At 45.3% G+C, this 15,430-nt stretch overlaps 1 protein-coding gene across 10 annotated transcripts in view; it reads left to right on the top strand.

Moving 5' to 3' along the window:
* The window catches only part of SRCIN1 (SRC kinase signaling inhibitor 1), a 263,545-nt gene that overhangs the window by 145,377 nt on the left and 102,738 nt on the right, over positions 1–15,430 (top strand). For 2 of the 10 annotated variants that reach the window (XM_088655244.1, XM_088655241.1), the window contains exons 1-2: positions 5,505–6,009; positions 11,360–11,383. The exons of 6 other annotated variants lie outside the window; for them this stretch is intronic. The gene's annotated coding sequence lies outside the window, so the exon portion shown is untranslated. Of the gene's footprint in view, positions 1–5,504; positions 6,010–11,359; positions 11,384–15,430 lie in introns of those variants that run through there. 2 more of the 10 variants (XM_060281447.2, XM_060281446.2) reach the window with 2 other exon arrangements.

Here is a 15,430-nt window from a genome sequence, read left to right as displayed (position 1 = left end):
TTTCACACAGCGCAAGATGGAGCCAAGATGGAGCTGTGTTCACTCGCCTGTTTGCTGTGCACTCACTGCATTTGCCGTGCTGGGTTTTTAATTTGCGTTCGCAAGACATTATCCAAAATGCATATGTACCCTGCACTTTGACTGATGTGTCATTTCTCAAACTACCGCTTCACATGGACCGGAGTCCTTAAGCTATTCCTAATTTGTCTCTAGCCAAGGTGTGAACACCTCTTCATAGGGTAAAGACACCCCTGCCTTGTCCACTCCTCCTCTGGTGTGGCACAAGCAGAAACGAATCTGACTCTAATGAAGCTGTGCTGATGTGAATCGCTAATGGAGAAAGAGCTGTGAAATGCACAGGGATGGGGAGCAACTTCACTGTGCTCTAAGGTGGTAAGGGGAACAACTCCTTGCCAAGCCCTTTCTTAGGTTAAGACTTTCCTGCTTATTCCTTTCTCTGGGCTGCTTCACAGGATCCCATGGGTCAGACCAGAGAGCTGTGATATATGCCTGCCTTGGTGATCTTCTGCAACCCATTCCTAAATATATTTGAGAGAAAGGAAATATTTTTGCATGACTCCCTAAAACCTCAGAAAATCTATTTTTGCTTCTCCCATATCCTTGCCTACCACCACCACCACATGCATCAGCGATAAAAGCTTTACCTCACACACCCTCCATTAATACAATATTTGCAATTTCCAATTTTGCATTTGGGCGTTAGGCTGTGATCTACCTAGAATGTTACTGCAAGGTGATAACGTTTTTAATGCTCTTTCCACCGCATTTTTCATTTGTGCAACAGTTGGGCAGCACAAACAGTTGGGCAGCATGGTGGCTGCGGTCATCCAGCGAATCAGGGTCAGCAGGCTGCCTTAGGCCTAGTTCTCACAGAGATTGAAAAATATCACTTCAGACTGTATCTTGGGGCTCACATGCAACAGACTGTCCACTGCAGAATGTACATGGGAAATTCTTCTTTTGAATGCCATTTTTATCTGTTCATTATTCCAATTTTTAGTGCTCCCTGCAAGTAGAAAAGTAGCACTGTAAGGAGTGAACTAGGAATGAACATCCCCCCTGACGTTGCTAGCATGAAGGTTTGGGGTTTTGTTCGGTTTTGTTCTGTCTTACTTAAAGTGGCATTCAAAAATGGCATCTCTGGACTCCTTTGAGAGGAAGGATAGCACCAAAATGTAATAAATATTCTTCTTCTTCCTCTACCGCCATCTTGAAGTGGTACAGTCCAATGTACCATCTGTTACTTCACTCTGGTGCATGTGTAGACGGATCTGATTTAATGTTCCTGCAGATTTGTGCAGATGGAAAACTAGTCAGTCAGGGATGGGAGCAGGTTAGGACACATCTCCCTGACATGCCAGCTTTCTACAGGAAGAGCATTTGTGTGTGTGGATGTGTGGACGGGCATTCAATTATATATGTCTCCCCCTGCTGGCTGAAACAAGCCACTCCACTGGCTCCTCGTGTCCTTTAGTGTTTCTATTCTGCCTGGTCTTATAATTAAGAAGTAGTGCCTGGGGATTTTCTACCTCCTCCCCCTCCTCCCCAATCCTAAAGGTCCTTTAGATTGTGATCTTGAGGGCTTATTATTGATAAGAATGGGATGAAAGTGTTTAAGTTGGATAAGTAATATTGGAGCTTCGATTCCTCAGTGAGAAGTTGACCTTCATTTGATTTTTATTATGACATCAATTACTCTCAGTATGTGTCGTTTTTAGGCTATAACTCACCCTGAGTCCTAGAGCATACTTATGCAAGTATGGTGCGTAAGAGGTGGTGAGAGCCAGTGTGGTGTAGTGGTTAGTGTGCTGGGTTAGGACCTGGCAGGCCAGGGTTCAAATCCCCACTCAGTCATGAAGCTCCTTGGTATGACCTAGAGCCGTTTGCTCACTCTCAGCCTAACCTACTTCTCAGGGTTGTTGTGAGGATAAAATGGGGAAGGGGAGAATCATGTATGCCGCCTTGAGGAAAGGTGCGACATAAATAAAAATAAAAATAAATAAATTGCATACTGCAAAAAACAAACAAATAAACAACATCCCCCCATTTAGAGCATCAAATTAGCGTGATCCCATTCTCTGCCCCAGGGGGATTGCAGTACATTCTAGGTGGAGAGAAGGCTGGAGTCCTGCAAAATAGGAACTAGGTTTTAATATGCTATATGTACCAGCTCAGCTAATAGATCATGAGACTCTTAATCACAGGGTTCGAGCCCCATGTTGGGTGAAAGATTCCTGCATTGCTGGGGGTTGGACTAGAACTAGATGACCATCGTGGTCCCTTCCAACTCTACGATTCTGTGATTCTATGAAATGAGTAGTGGGGAAGAGGCAGGTGGTAGCGGATGAGCAAACCAGACGAGGCTGGGAATATTTGCTGAAAGAAATGAGGAAGCAAGCTTTGGAAGGGGCTCCTTCAAAAGAGGGAGGGAGGGAGGGAGGGAGGGAGGGAAGCAGCTCAGAGGCTCTTTAGTGGCCCCGTGTGCACTTGATCACGGCTGCTGTGTACAAAAAGGCAGCACAAGGATGTTTTCGCCTTCAACAAATGCTCCAGCGCTCCTGCTTCCCCGCTCCCTTAAAACAATTGATGTAGATCTGTGTGTGGCTGGAGGGAAGGGGGTGGGGAGAAAAGGGGGACATCTGTGTTGATGGCTGCAGGTTGGCAGGTGCCTTGTCCCCTTGTGGCACCCCGTAAACACAAGCTGGCTATGCGATGGAACGGTACCTGCTTCATAGCATCTGATTCCATCAAAGCTTCATCTCCCCAGAACTGTACAGGCAGATATTTGGGAGATGAAATTGATTGCTGGGTTTGGGCTTTCTAGATAATGTGCTTGTGGCTGGAGCCTTCTGTTTTCTTTGTTTCCTCTCCTCCTCCTCCTACTACTAGTAGTTGTAGTAGCAAGAGCAGTAATATGCATTTATGTAGTGCTTTAGTTTACAAAGTGACGAAATATGTTACCTCAGCGAATCCTTAAAAGATCCCTGTAAGGTAGATTTCAGTATTATTCTTATGAACAAATTGAACAGTATTGTTCTCATCAACAATTTTGGGCGGCATTAAAGTTAAAAGCACCCACCTTTGAGTGATCTCCCCCCCCCCTCCCCGTGATCATTTTGCAGCATCATGACATCATCCTGTTCCTCTGGTGACTCTTGGTTGGCTGGGGCTGCCCATGTGACTGACTCAGGAAGAATTGCTTCCACTCTGAATAGGCTTCACTTGCCCTCAGTGATGTCTGCATATAGTTAAGCCCGATTGGCTAAATAGCTCCATGATGTCATCCTATTAACCAAAAAAGAACAAACACAGTCTTGGCTTTTAAATCTGAAGAGGACAGGCAAAGTGAGCATAAAATGACATATAGAGCTTTCAGCTGGTCCCAGTCCTGGGCATGAGATTGGGATGTTAACTATTGTGCTTCCCTTTTTCACGTATCAGTTTTGACGCTTCAAACCTGTGTGGCAGCTACACTTTGAAATGCCTTATACAGTTTTAGTTGTGTATAAGCTGCTGCATCTCAAAAGGCTACTGCAGAGTTGAGAAGGGCATACAGAAAAGTGCAGCTAAAGTGTCACCTGGAGCATTTTTCCTATGAGGAAAAACTACCGCGTTTAATCTAAGGGGAGAATGACTGGGGTTTCTCCCTCTCTCACAATATCTAGAACCAGTGGTCCTAGGAGCCAAGGTCTCTTTGCCCCCCCCTAAAATATTTGAGGGGGCCCCCAACATTGCTGGGCATTTCCATTCAAATGGTGTGTGTGTGCCATGTCATGTGATTGATTATGTGGGGTGGGGCTTACATTGTATTCAAGCTGACACCCCTGGGTCAGAAGTAGATTTAGGGGAATGCAACCAGTTCACCCGCTCTGGGCACCAAGCCGAGAGGGTGCCGCAGGGGGCACCGCAACAACAATGTACAACGGAAGGCGAGAGGTGAGGGGGCATCAAATTTTGGCATCGCACAGGGCATCGCTGAAATTTGATAGCCCAAAGTCCACCACTGCAGGGCTCACCAAATGAAGTTGAATGATAGGATATTCAAGGCAGGCACAGCAACTGGCATGCCGAGAACATCTCCAACTTGGCTAGTAGCCCTCGATAGAGCCTCACCCTCCACAAATTTGTCTAATCCTCTTTCAAAGGCGTCCAAGCTGTTTCGTCGCCACTACATCTTGTGGAAGCAGGTTCCATAGTTTAACAATGTGCAGGAGGGTCACCGGTTCGTCACCCTTGCCTCGAGAGGAGGATCTAAGCAAATGAGCTGCAGTAGGGAGCTGCTGGAGGGGCCAATGAGAGCGAAGGAAGCTCTTCTGGAATTCTAAGTTGACTTCATTGGGGTGACAAGGGAGAGGCCAGAGGGCAGCCTTTATGGTCAGAGCCCCGCTGCTCATTCACAGAAGGCTCTGTTTGTGCTGTGCTGACCAGACAATGGTAGTACTTCCATGGAATATTTTTTTTTCATGCCGTGATATTAGAGTTGCATATGAGGCATTACAGCAGCTGACCTGCTTTGTTTAAACCCGGGTCTGTCTCAGTCACATATAAAAGCAAGGGTGGGAGTATGATTTTTAAAGCAAAAGGGACATGATGCGCCAAATTCTGACCTGAGCACCAATGGATTAAGAACTTTTACCTGAGTTTACTTATTTCCTCCTCCCTACCACTTCATTTTCCTTTTGAGTTGTGTCACGTTTTGTAAGCTTGAAGGCAGGGATTGCCTGGGTGGCAGTGATTTGTAAGCCACACTGGGAGTTTTTTAGTTTTTCCTCAAGTGCAAGATATTTTTTTAAACAACAACAAACAACAACAACAACGCCTAACTAATTAAAATAACAATAGACAGGATAATGTTCTGTTTTGAGTCTAATTCATGATAGTTGGGTTTAAACTGATTGTAAGAGTGAGGAATTAGCTAGGATGTGCTGATAGTGTCCAATTTTTACATGCAATTGATGTTGAGAGCTGACGTGTCTCATAGTGACTAAGAGTCTGGTTTTGGGGGTGAATGGATGTGGAAACAATTCTTAATGGGGGCTAAACACAATCCCTGTTTCCTTCCTTGTCTATGGTTCAGATCTCACCTCTCAGCTGTGACCTCACGAAGTAGCCATGGGCATCTGTTCTCAGTCTCCCAATTTTGATACAGGGTTACGCTGCAGCTGGTGATAATTATCTGACCCATATCATAGGGTTGTTATGAGGATTATTGAAATAATGGATGGGAAGTACTTAGTAATAAACAAATAAACCCTATTATTATTATTAGTTCAAGTAGGGAGCACTGCATTTTAATGGGTAACTGATCAGTATTTAATTCACTGAAATGTGCGCCCTTAAAAGGCACAGCTAGGAATGGCTGGCCTCCTTGAAATTTTGCATTCAGCCTCTTTCTGTTGGGTCTTTGTTGCCATGGCTGTGCTTGAAATTTGATCAGCTTTGCCACTTCCTGGTCACAGTTCCCATGACTCTCTCTCTTGCTTAATGGAAACCAGGGAGAACGGAGCAGGGAACTGCTAGGGTGGGAAGCCACAGAGGGAGAAACCCGACTGCTCTGCCTTATCAGGGAGCTGCACCTGCTGTCACATCAGGTTCCCACTGAACCGGGGTGCCATTTGCTGAGATGCAGATTCCCCTCCAGAATTTGAGAGCGGATTGTGGACACCTGAGAAACTTACAGCGCAGCAATGATGAGCAAAGCAAGGATTCAAAACTATCTGCACGCATGCTGTCAGATTCTGTGGCAGGGTGGGGAAACGCCTTTTTGAAATGTCGAGGGTCCTCAAACTCTCCTTTCTAGAGCAGACTGGTGTAGGGCAGGGGGGGGGGTTAATTTCCAAGCTGATCCTCTCCAGGCTTTGCATATCTGGTTTTCTAAACGGAGAACTGTCAGAGCAAAGTGTATGGACATGTGCAGGAAATCTGCCGGAGCCTTAACATGGCCTTTGCAAGTAGTTTTCTGGACAGCGTTCCTGTGCTTACAAAAAGGTAAGCCAAAATTTTGGCCAATAGCTGTTTTAGCAGGTGATTTAGAGCCCCGCAGAGGGAATGGCTTCTCCTTTATTCTGAGGTCCGGTGGGGGGGGGCTATTTACTTCTCAGCCCTTTGAGGCCAAAACAACACAGGGATGCCCAGCACCATCTTGCTCACTAATGGGTTTCTGTGGAGTGTCTGGCTGGTCACCATTGGAGACAACAAGATGCTGTTACCCTAGATGTGCCTTTCCTCTTTCCCAGCATGACAGCTTCTATTTTACATGCACTAATTTAAGCAAACTTATTAGCAGAGTATGGGTCCTTAAGATAGCCATAATCGAACCATCCATGCATAAGAGGGAAGTTTCAGCAGACTTGGTAGAGCCCCCAAATCTGCAACTGTGCAAAAGAACATTTAGATCATCAGCAACAGAAACCCTCCAATGAGGGAAGGGATGGGGTGGGGACATAACTTGTCCAATGAGGACATGAACATTCTCAGTGGCCATGAATTCTGACTGACTAGGGCTGGAATAGAAAGTTGGAGAGGAAGGATGGAGTTCTGGAACCCTAACCGGAAGCAACATTTTGTTTGCAGATCCCCACTTTTTAAGAAAAGCATTTAGCACGCACTCAAAAGCTCCCCGGCCTCTTTAGCTTTCAGTGATACATGAATTTAAATCATTGCACTGGAGACAGATTTTGGGCCGGAGCTCTGGCTCAGTCTGCCCAAAAGCCAACCTTAGTTGCCTGTAGTTCTTTAATCATGTGGCTATATTTTATTCCATGTTGCAATCCACTCCTCAGCCTTTGTCATTCTTCATATCGTCCTTTCCGCACCGTTTGCCTTGCTTTTATCGGTGCTAATAAGGCTGTCATTTCGAATCCACTCACATGCCCTTATCTCCCTTTGATTCTCCCATCCAAACAGAGTGATATTAATTGTGCCTCTCCTTCCTGCTTTCCCTTTGAAAAAGAAAAATATTCTGCTGATGTCATCACCACCATCTCCTGCTGCAATGCAATTGATTTCCCATGCCAATAGCTGCACTGAAGGGTATGCACTGGATAGCTGTGGGGGGATAGCTGAGTTCCACTGCAGAGATCAACATTTTTGCCAAGAGGCAAATAAAAAGCATGTTAAGCCTAGCCAAATATCCTTAAACCAGGGTTCAGTCACCTAGTCCTCACCACTGCTGAAGCAGAACTTCCTCTCCTCAGCCCATATTTTGCTTCAAGTCAGGAATGCCGTATGAACTTACCCTTAATATGGCTGTTGTCAATGTCCATGATTTCCCCCACACATGCATGAATGCCACCACCTTCAGTAATTCAATGCATAGAGTGCTGTCTTGTCCAGGCAGTAGGGTGCAAACAAATCACTATCTTTCCCAACTACTCTATTCCAAACTTAAAAATGGAAAGTGTAATGCTGGTGGTCAACAAAAGAGGTTTAAAGACTGTCTCAAGGCAAATCTTTAAAAATGTAGAATAAACACTGACAACTGGGAAACACTGGCCTGCGAGCGCTCCAGTTGGAGAACAGCCTTTACCAAAGGTGTCATGGGCTTTGAAGAAACTCGATCTCAGGACGCAAGGGAGAAACGTGCTAAGAGGAAGGCGCGCTTGGCAAATCCAAAACTTGATCAACTCCCGCCCGGAAACCAATGTCCCCACTGTGGAAGGATGTGTGGATCCAGAATTGGCCTCCACAGTCACTTACGGACCCATTGTTAAAATCATGTTTATGGAAGACAATCTTACTCGGCTACGAGTGATCGCCGAAGAAGAAGAGGAACAGAGACAACAGTGCCAATGCAATTCTGGGCTGCATCAATAGGAGTATAGCATCTAGATCAAGGGAAGTAATAGTACCACTGTATTCCGCTCTGTTCAGACCTCACCTGGAATACTGTGTCCAGTTCTGGGCACCACAGTTCAAGAAGGATACTGACAAGCTGGAACGTGTCCAGAAGAGGGCAACCAAAATGGTCAAAGGCTTGGAAACAATGCCTTATGAGGAACGTCTTAGGGAGCTGGGTATGTTTAGCCTGGAGAAGAGAAGGTTAGGGGGTGATATGATAGCCATGTTCAAATATATAAAAGGATGTCATGTAGAGGAGGGTGAAAGGTTGTTTTCTGCTGCTCCAGAGAAGCGGACACGGAGCAATGGATTCAAACTACAAGAAAGAAGCTTCCACCTAAACATTAGGAAGAACTTCCTGACAGTAAGAGCTGTTCGACAGTGGAATTTGCTGTCAAGGAGTGTGGTGGAGTCTCCTTATTTGGAGGTCTTTAAGCGGAGGCTTGACAGCCATCTGTCAGGAATGCTTTGATGGTGTTTCCTGCTTGGCAGGGGGTTGGACTGAATGGCCCTTGTGGTATCTTCCAACTCTATGATTCTAAGAAGAAGAATCTTTCCCAATTATTCACCTGCCTGCAAGGAAATATGCTCCATACAGCATAAGCCAAAGAATACGAACACAAGTGATGTAAGCAAACTGCCATTTGACAATACATGTCTTAAAATAGCCTAGAAGCATATGCTCTTCTAGTGCCCCTAGTAACTGGCTTTGTTGTACCTTAGTCAGTTCTACATCCAGGAGAGTCTTTTTGTTGTGGACATACAAACAAGCAGCTATCCACCTGGGTTTTGAAGGGGTGCCGTCTTCAGTCATTGTTATACAATGTGATTTTTCTTCTTCTGAATAGATCACTCCATAGTTTAGGAGGGGTTTGGTGATGTGCAGAACTGGCCTTTTCCTTTGCTTGCTGTAGAATTCCCCTGCAATCTTACCCATACCTATCAGGATGACTTACTTCTGAGTGGATAACCATAGGATCGCACAGTAAATCTGGTATTCTCTAGAAGACGTAAAAGTCTGCTGTTATGGTCCTAGACCCACATACAACATGTGGGATGAACTTTTTATTTGGGCCAGTTGGCATTTATCAACCTGAAAGGTTTTGAGTCTTTGTTGAATCAACCTGTTTTTGCAGGAGAGGCCACCAGAAGCACTTGGTACCTACCTATCTACCTACCAACACCACTTCCTCTCTCTCTCTCTCTTTTACATATGTGACAATCAGTTAATCAGAAACCATCATAAGCTCAGTCTAAGGCAGAAATCTGTGCAGGCCTTCAAGTCCTACAAACTCAGAGCACTTGGGGACATTTCTGCCCTGGTTCTTGGCTTCTAGCATAAAGCCACAATAAGGCAAAACCATCACTTTTGTTCTAGGGCTGTTCCAGGCTATTGCAATTTTCAAGTGGGATCCAATCTCATAACTAACAAATTCACATTCAGCAATGACACTTGATTGATTAGGAAGTCTTGGTCAAGAAGCCCGCTTCCCCAGAAGACCAGACATATTGTGTTAATAATGATGGGAAAAGTGGAATCTGTCTTTGCTCCCTGTAAGCAAATCAGGACAAATGGTAAATAAACAGGAAGCAATCCCAGATCTCACCTTGCAGCTATAGAGGCACATTCTCAGACACACGTGTGCCGTGCAGACAACAGCATGTTCTCGTTTGCTCACTCAGTTCTCACATTCCTCAGCACCCTTTTTGTTTTCCCTTCTATCAAATTGTGGACTGTAAGCTCCTTTGGGGCAGAGAACTTATGGAACTCTGCAAGTGCCAAGTACATGCACGGTTGGCGACCAGGTAGGAAAGAAAATGTTTGCTTCAGTTCATGCACTAAGCTAGGGGCAAGCTGTTAGTGTCACTTGGGTATGATCCAGCTCGCAAAGCAATTCTATTGGGCCTCTGAAGACCCTACCAAATTTTAGCCAAGGCATGTTCAAATGATTGCCCACAGTTTTACTTATAAAGAGAATGAAATCATTAGGTTCCCCCACTTCCAGAGTTGCCCCAGTCTACTGTGGTTAAGCATAGTTCTGGTATCTTTCTCTCCCCCACTCTCTGGTTGTGTTTCTCATAGACCAATGTGGCATTTTCACAGTGCTCTGTGCGTGCGCTATATTGGGGAAAATGCTGTTCTTTACCCAGAGGGTTTATCCGCTGTGATTGCTGTGTTGAATGAGGTTGCACAAATGTCACAGGCGCCTGTTGTGTCCGCGATGCCACTGGCGATCAGCAGGAGAGCTCCTTTCCCACCTAGGCCCATGAGATTTGGTGATCTTGGGCATCATCCGGGCAAACCGAAGCACTTTGAAGCCCCATTGTTTTCTGTGGGGAGTGTGCTGAGCACGTGGGGGATTTCTCCCACTGTAATTATCGAATTATAGAGTTGGGAGGGACGCTGAGGGTTGTGTAGTCAAGCCACACAGGAATATGCAGTTATCCCATGGGGGGGGTCAAACATGCCACCTTGGCATTACCACCACCCTGCTCTAACCAACTGAACTATATAATACCTGAGCTTTATAATACCTTCCTCCCTGATTGATTGCGTGAGAGCTCGTGTGACAGCTGTTGATGTGAACTGAACTAGCCCAGAGAGTGCAAAGCAGGCATGGCCTGGGGAGAGGGTGTGTGGCCTGGGAGAGTCCCAGGGGCCAGGGAGAGAGGTCTTGCCCACCTGGGTCTGAAGTTCCCAACCCTGCATTAGGTGGTGGGACAGGATCTTACGCTATTAGCTGGGGTGAACATAAGTATAGAACCAAAAGTGACATGTACTTTACATACGTTTTGTTGATTTCACTCTTAAATCTGCTTAGACTGTGTTCTTACAGGGCAGGGGCTGACCCTGTCTTGCTACAGGAGATGACTTTATGACCGTGACGGACACAACCCAGCCATTGGAATAGTCTGTGTGCACCTGGTGCAGACCTTCTTTGAAGAATCTTAACTTTTTGGCATTGGAATCAAATTATGCAGAACGAGCAACTGCTTCTGTATCACGTTTCCTAATTTGCATAATATTTGCTTCATTTTTTTAAAAAAAAGATGAAGCACTTTTTTTATTGACATGAATATTACCCCCAACCTTCCTTTAAAAGATCCTTGACGTGTGTGTGTGTGTGTGTGTGTGTGTGTGTGTGTGTGTGTGTGTTAAAAAGGGCAGAGGAATCCACTTGCAGTGAAGTCTCACTTTGGTACCACTGCATCTCTCTACCTGTTTGAAAGCCTTCCTCCAAAACACCCACCTAATTTGCCTATCCATTTTAGCAAATTCATTGCTTTTTTGTTTTGTTTGTTTTTCTTTTCTTTTCTTTTATATAAAAAAACACCATTGGGAGGGGACTTTAAACAAACCAACTTAAAAACAGCAACTCCTCACGCAGTTTAAAGTCAACTGTTTTCTCAAAACAGAAATCTTAATGGTATTTTTTTGTTCTGTTTTTTGTTTTTTTGTTCTGTTTTTTTTGTTTTCTTTTCCTTTTTTGTTTGTTAGCAATCCAACTACTGGAGCTTTAAGGTCAGTACTTCCAATTTTTACCCACACCCAACGCTTTCGTTTAAAGGAAAATTGCATGCGCTTTCCCACCCTTTTCTCTGTATTTTTTTCTGTACGGTGTGCACAGGTTTGGGGAGGGGATTGGGGAGGTCTCTGCAGCTTTTGCCCTCTCTTCCTTGCACCAGATCTCCTGTTTCTATGAGCTGTTTCTCACATTAGCCTCCTCAAGCATGGAGGGGGGGGGCTCCAGGAAGTTGCTGTAGCATCTGGAAGTGTGAACTGGAATTTTAAACAGAACAGGGTGCATGGTTGTCCACAAGTAAGAAAAGTGGGGGGGGGATGTTGCCCTTCCAGATTAGACATAATCTTCAGACCCTTTTTTAAAAGACTAGGTTCCTAGCACCTAAGCTAAGAGGCAAATATACAGGGGCTGTTCTTTCTCTCTCTCTGTTTCTTTCTCTCTTGGTGTGAAAATGTAGCCTGTTCTCCGTTTCTGTGATTTCCTTTGCCTCCCGCCACCCTGGAATAAAGTCTGCCAATACCCAGAGTAGGGTGCCTATGGGTCCTACATTACAGAGGCCCCACTTTTGTTGGAAGGAGTCCTCTGTTTGAAGGATTATCCAGTCCATGTCCAGTTTAAAGCTGAAGAACCATAAGAAGGGAGGCCATCTGGCGCCTTGGAGTAGTCCCTCAATCATCACCATCTGAGCCTAGAATCATAGAATTGTAGAGTTGGAAGGAACCACAAGGGTCACCTAGTCCAGGGATCAGCAAACTTTTTCAGCAGGGGGCCGGTCCACTGTTCCTCAGATCTTCTGGGGGGCCAGACTATATTTTTTTGGGGGGGGGGAATGAAGGAATTCCTATGCCCCACAAATAACCCAGAGATTCATTTTAAATAAAAGCACACATTCTACTCATGTAAAAGCACGCTGATTCCCAGACCGTCCGCAGGCCGGATTTAGAAGGCGATTGGGCCGGATCCGGCCCCTGGGCCTTAGTTTGCCTACCCACGATTCTAGTCCAACCCCCTGCAATGCAGGTAAAGTATCAAAGACAGATGGCCATGCAACCCCGGCTTAAAAACCTCCAGCTTCCAAGTCCGATCCACTGTCCAACAGCCCTTACTGTCATAAAGTTCTTCCTGATGTTTAGTCGAAATCTCCTTTCTTGTAACTTGAAGCCATTGGTTTGAGCAGGAGAAAACAAGCTCGCTCCATCTTCCATGTGACAGCTCTTAAGATAATTTGAGGATGGCTATCATATCTCCTCTTAGTCTCCTCTTTTCCAGGCTAAACATACCCACCTCCTTCAACTGTTCCTCATAAGGCCTGGTTTCCAGACCCTTGATCATCTTTGTTACCCTTCTCTGCACACGTTCCAGCTTGTCAACATCCTTATTAAATTGTGGAACCCAGAATTGGACACAGTATTCCAGGCGAGGTCTGACCAAGGCAGATTAGATTAGTACTATTACTTCCCTTGATCTGGACACTATGCTTCTGTTGATGCAGCCTAGAATAGCACTAGCTTTTTTCTTTTTTTTTTGCTGCTGCTGCTGCTGCTGCTGCTGCAGCTGCATCACACTGTTGTCTCATGTTAAGCTTGTCATCCACCAAGACCCCTAGATCCTTTTCACACATATTGCCAGTAAGCCAGGTTTACCCCATCTTATATTTGTGCATCTGATTCTTCCTGCCTAAGCGCAGAACTGTACAATTTTCCCTGAGCAGGTTACAGCATTTTAAAATTCAGTATTAAAAACAATTAAAATCAATTGCAGTCACAGGAATTGGGTGCACCCCAAACACGCACATATCTCAGGTGTCAAAGGCCAGAGCAAAAACACAGGTTTTTCCACATTCACCAAAAGCTGACTAGTGAAAGTGGGGAAGAATGGGGAGAAAGGTATTGTATCCCCATTTAAATTATATCAATTACCTCTACGTTTGCATTTATAAAATAGAAATTAGCACATGTGAATTCTGTGCAAATCTGTGTCTTTTCTTTCTTTCTTTCTTTGCAATTTGTAAGTGGCCACGCTTAAGTGGAAGGGTTGAAGAGAGGTCCCATGGAGATGGCATATTTGCATATTTGTCTTCATGCTGCCATCAGGGCAGGACTTTAGGACAGAGGTCCATGCCCCCACTCCGCAGAATGAGCAGCAGGGCTAGCTTATTATATTTTGAAGCAATGCACATTTCCATCCGGGGATGGGCTGCACTAATAAGACTATTAAGTGCAGAATCTAAAATTACCTTACTGCATCACTGCTCTAGATTTTTTTTAAGTGAAAACAGCCTTGGGAGGCTGCCAGATGAGAAGGGGAAGCTTAAACTTGTTCCCCCACCAGCCCCCCCCCCAACACTCCCCTCCACACACACTAAAGGAAAAAGAAGCTTGGGGGAGGCAATAGGATCGGAAAATAATGTTTCGTAAGAAATGAGTTAAGCACCTCTACCCATCCTTCTGTGAACCTCACAACATCTTGAAACAGCTTTTCACATCCTGCGCTGCCCAGACAACAAGACCCTCCTCTTAGCCTCGCTGATGTGGTCCAAAGGAAAGCAGAGCAATACGTTTGGCACCAGCTTGGTTGCAGGAGTTGCCAGAAGGCGGCGTACAAGACGCCTCACAAGGCATCAGAGGTTTAGGACTGGAGTTTTCCTTCTTCCAGATGGGCTCCCTTTCCAGGTGAACAAGCCCCATCTACTCCTTACTTCTACAGCATGTGCAGAAGCTCCCTTCTTGACCATTGAACCCACTATTGGTCTAATGTGCCAGACCCTGTCTTCGCATGCAGGGGAAGTCCCTAACTCAGCTAAGGTTTGAGACCCATCGGCTATCCTCACCTGGTTTAGTTGAGGCTGCTCCCAAGGTATGGCTGCTGTCATGTGCTGAGCTCTCCTAGGACCCGCAGGTGAGAGCTGAGGGCAGGAGGGCAGGACCAATGGTGAACAAACTGCCCAGAAGGAGCATGATGTGTACCCAGCCAGAGGTACTACCCCTCTCCAAACACCCCATACACCTCCCCCCAAAAAGCATTCAGCATTCTCACAAAACTGCAATTCTCAAGCTTCTAAGGCATGACAACCAATCACGTTTCAAACCAGTTTAAAAATGATAATTCTTTATACAGCCGCCATCAATATACACAGTGTTCTACGAGGTTTTCAAAGCAAAATGCCTGATCCCTTGACGCCTTCAATTTTGCAGTTGGAATGTTGGCAGCGGAGGTGAAAGGCTGGGCAACAGGGGAATGCGGTGTGAGGAAATGCAGACATGACCACTGAAGCTTCATTTCAGCGGAGGATGAAATGTGCGGCACAGCCACGTCCTTAATTTACGCCTAATTTTTAACTGGCTCTGACAAAGTCATACAGACACCACGTCAGCTCAGCAGTTTCTGTCTTTCGTACAGCTAATTAGTCCCAATCAATGCATCCACAAAACATTTTCAGGAACAATCTATGTGTTAAGCTAAAAAAAATAGTTATGTGGTGCTTTAGCAAGATCGGTTTAGGAGATTGGGCAGGGAAGATTGATGTAAGGGGGTCCAGGTAACAATAAAGTAGGGAATGCTTGCATCTCCCAGGAAAGGTGTCAAGACCCAGTAGGGTGGGGAGGGGGAATGATCAAAAGAATTTAGGGATGGTTCAAAATGCTCTCAAGCCTTCGCTCCTTTAGTACTTGTCTTGCAGGAAATCACTTTAAGATGCAAAATGTGGTTTGCCTCCAAGCGAGCTTTGCTCCCAAATTCCCCAGCCGCGGAAGGGGAAAAGAAGGGATCCTGCAACGCTGGTGTCAGCCTTAGATGGTTTCATGCCTGAGGCCAAAAAAAGTCAAAATGATGCTGTGGTCTGGATTTCCTTTCAGCTGAAAAAAGAAAAAAAAGAAAAGCCCCACGTAAAGGCAATAAATAAATAAATAAATAAATATGGCAGCTCTTCTGAAATACGTTGCCTGAAGCAACTGCATCCTGTTGATGCATGGTAAGGCCAACCCTGTTTTGTACACCAGGAATTAATCTTTCCTTTTTGGTGGTTTGGCAAGAAGGCATAGGAATCG

Source organism: Zootoca vivipara, chromosome 12, assembly GCF_965207765.1.
Source record: "Zootoca vivipara chromosome 12, rZooViv2.hap1.1, whole genome shotgun sequence".
NCBI lineage: Eukaryota > Metazoa > Chordata > Lepidosauria > Squamata > Lacertidae > Zootoca > Zootoca vivipara.
The sequence above is the reverse complement of the archived record's forward strand: the minus strand, read 5'-3'. Positions and strand labels throughout refer to the sequence as shown.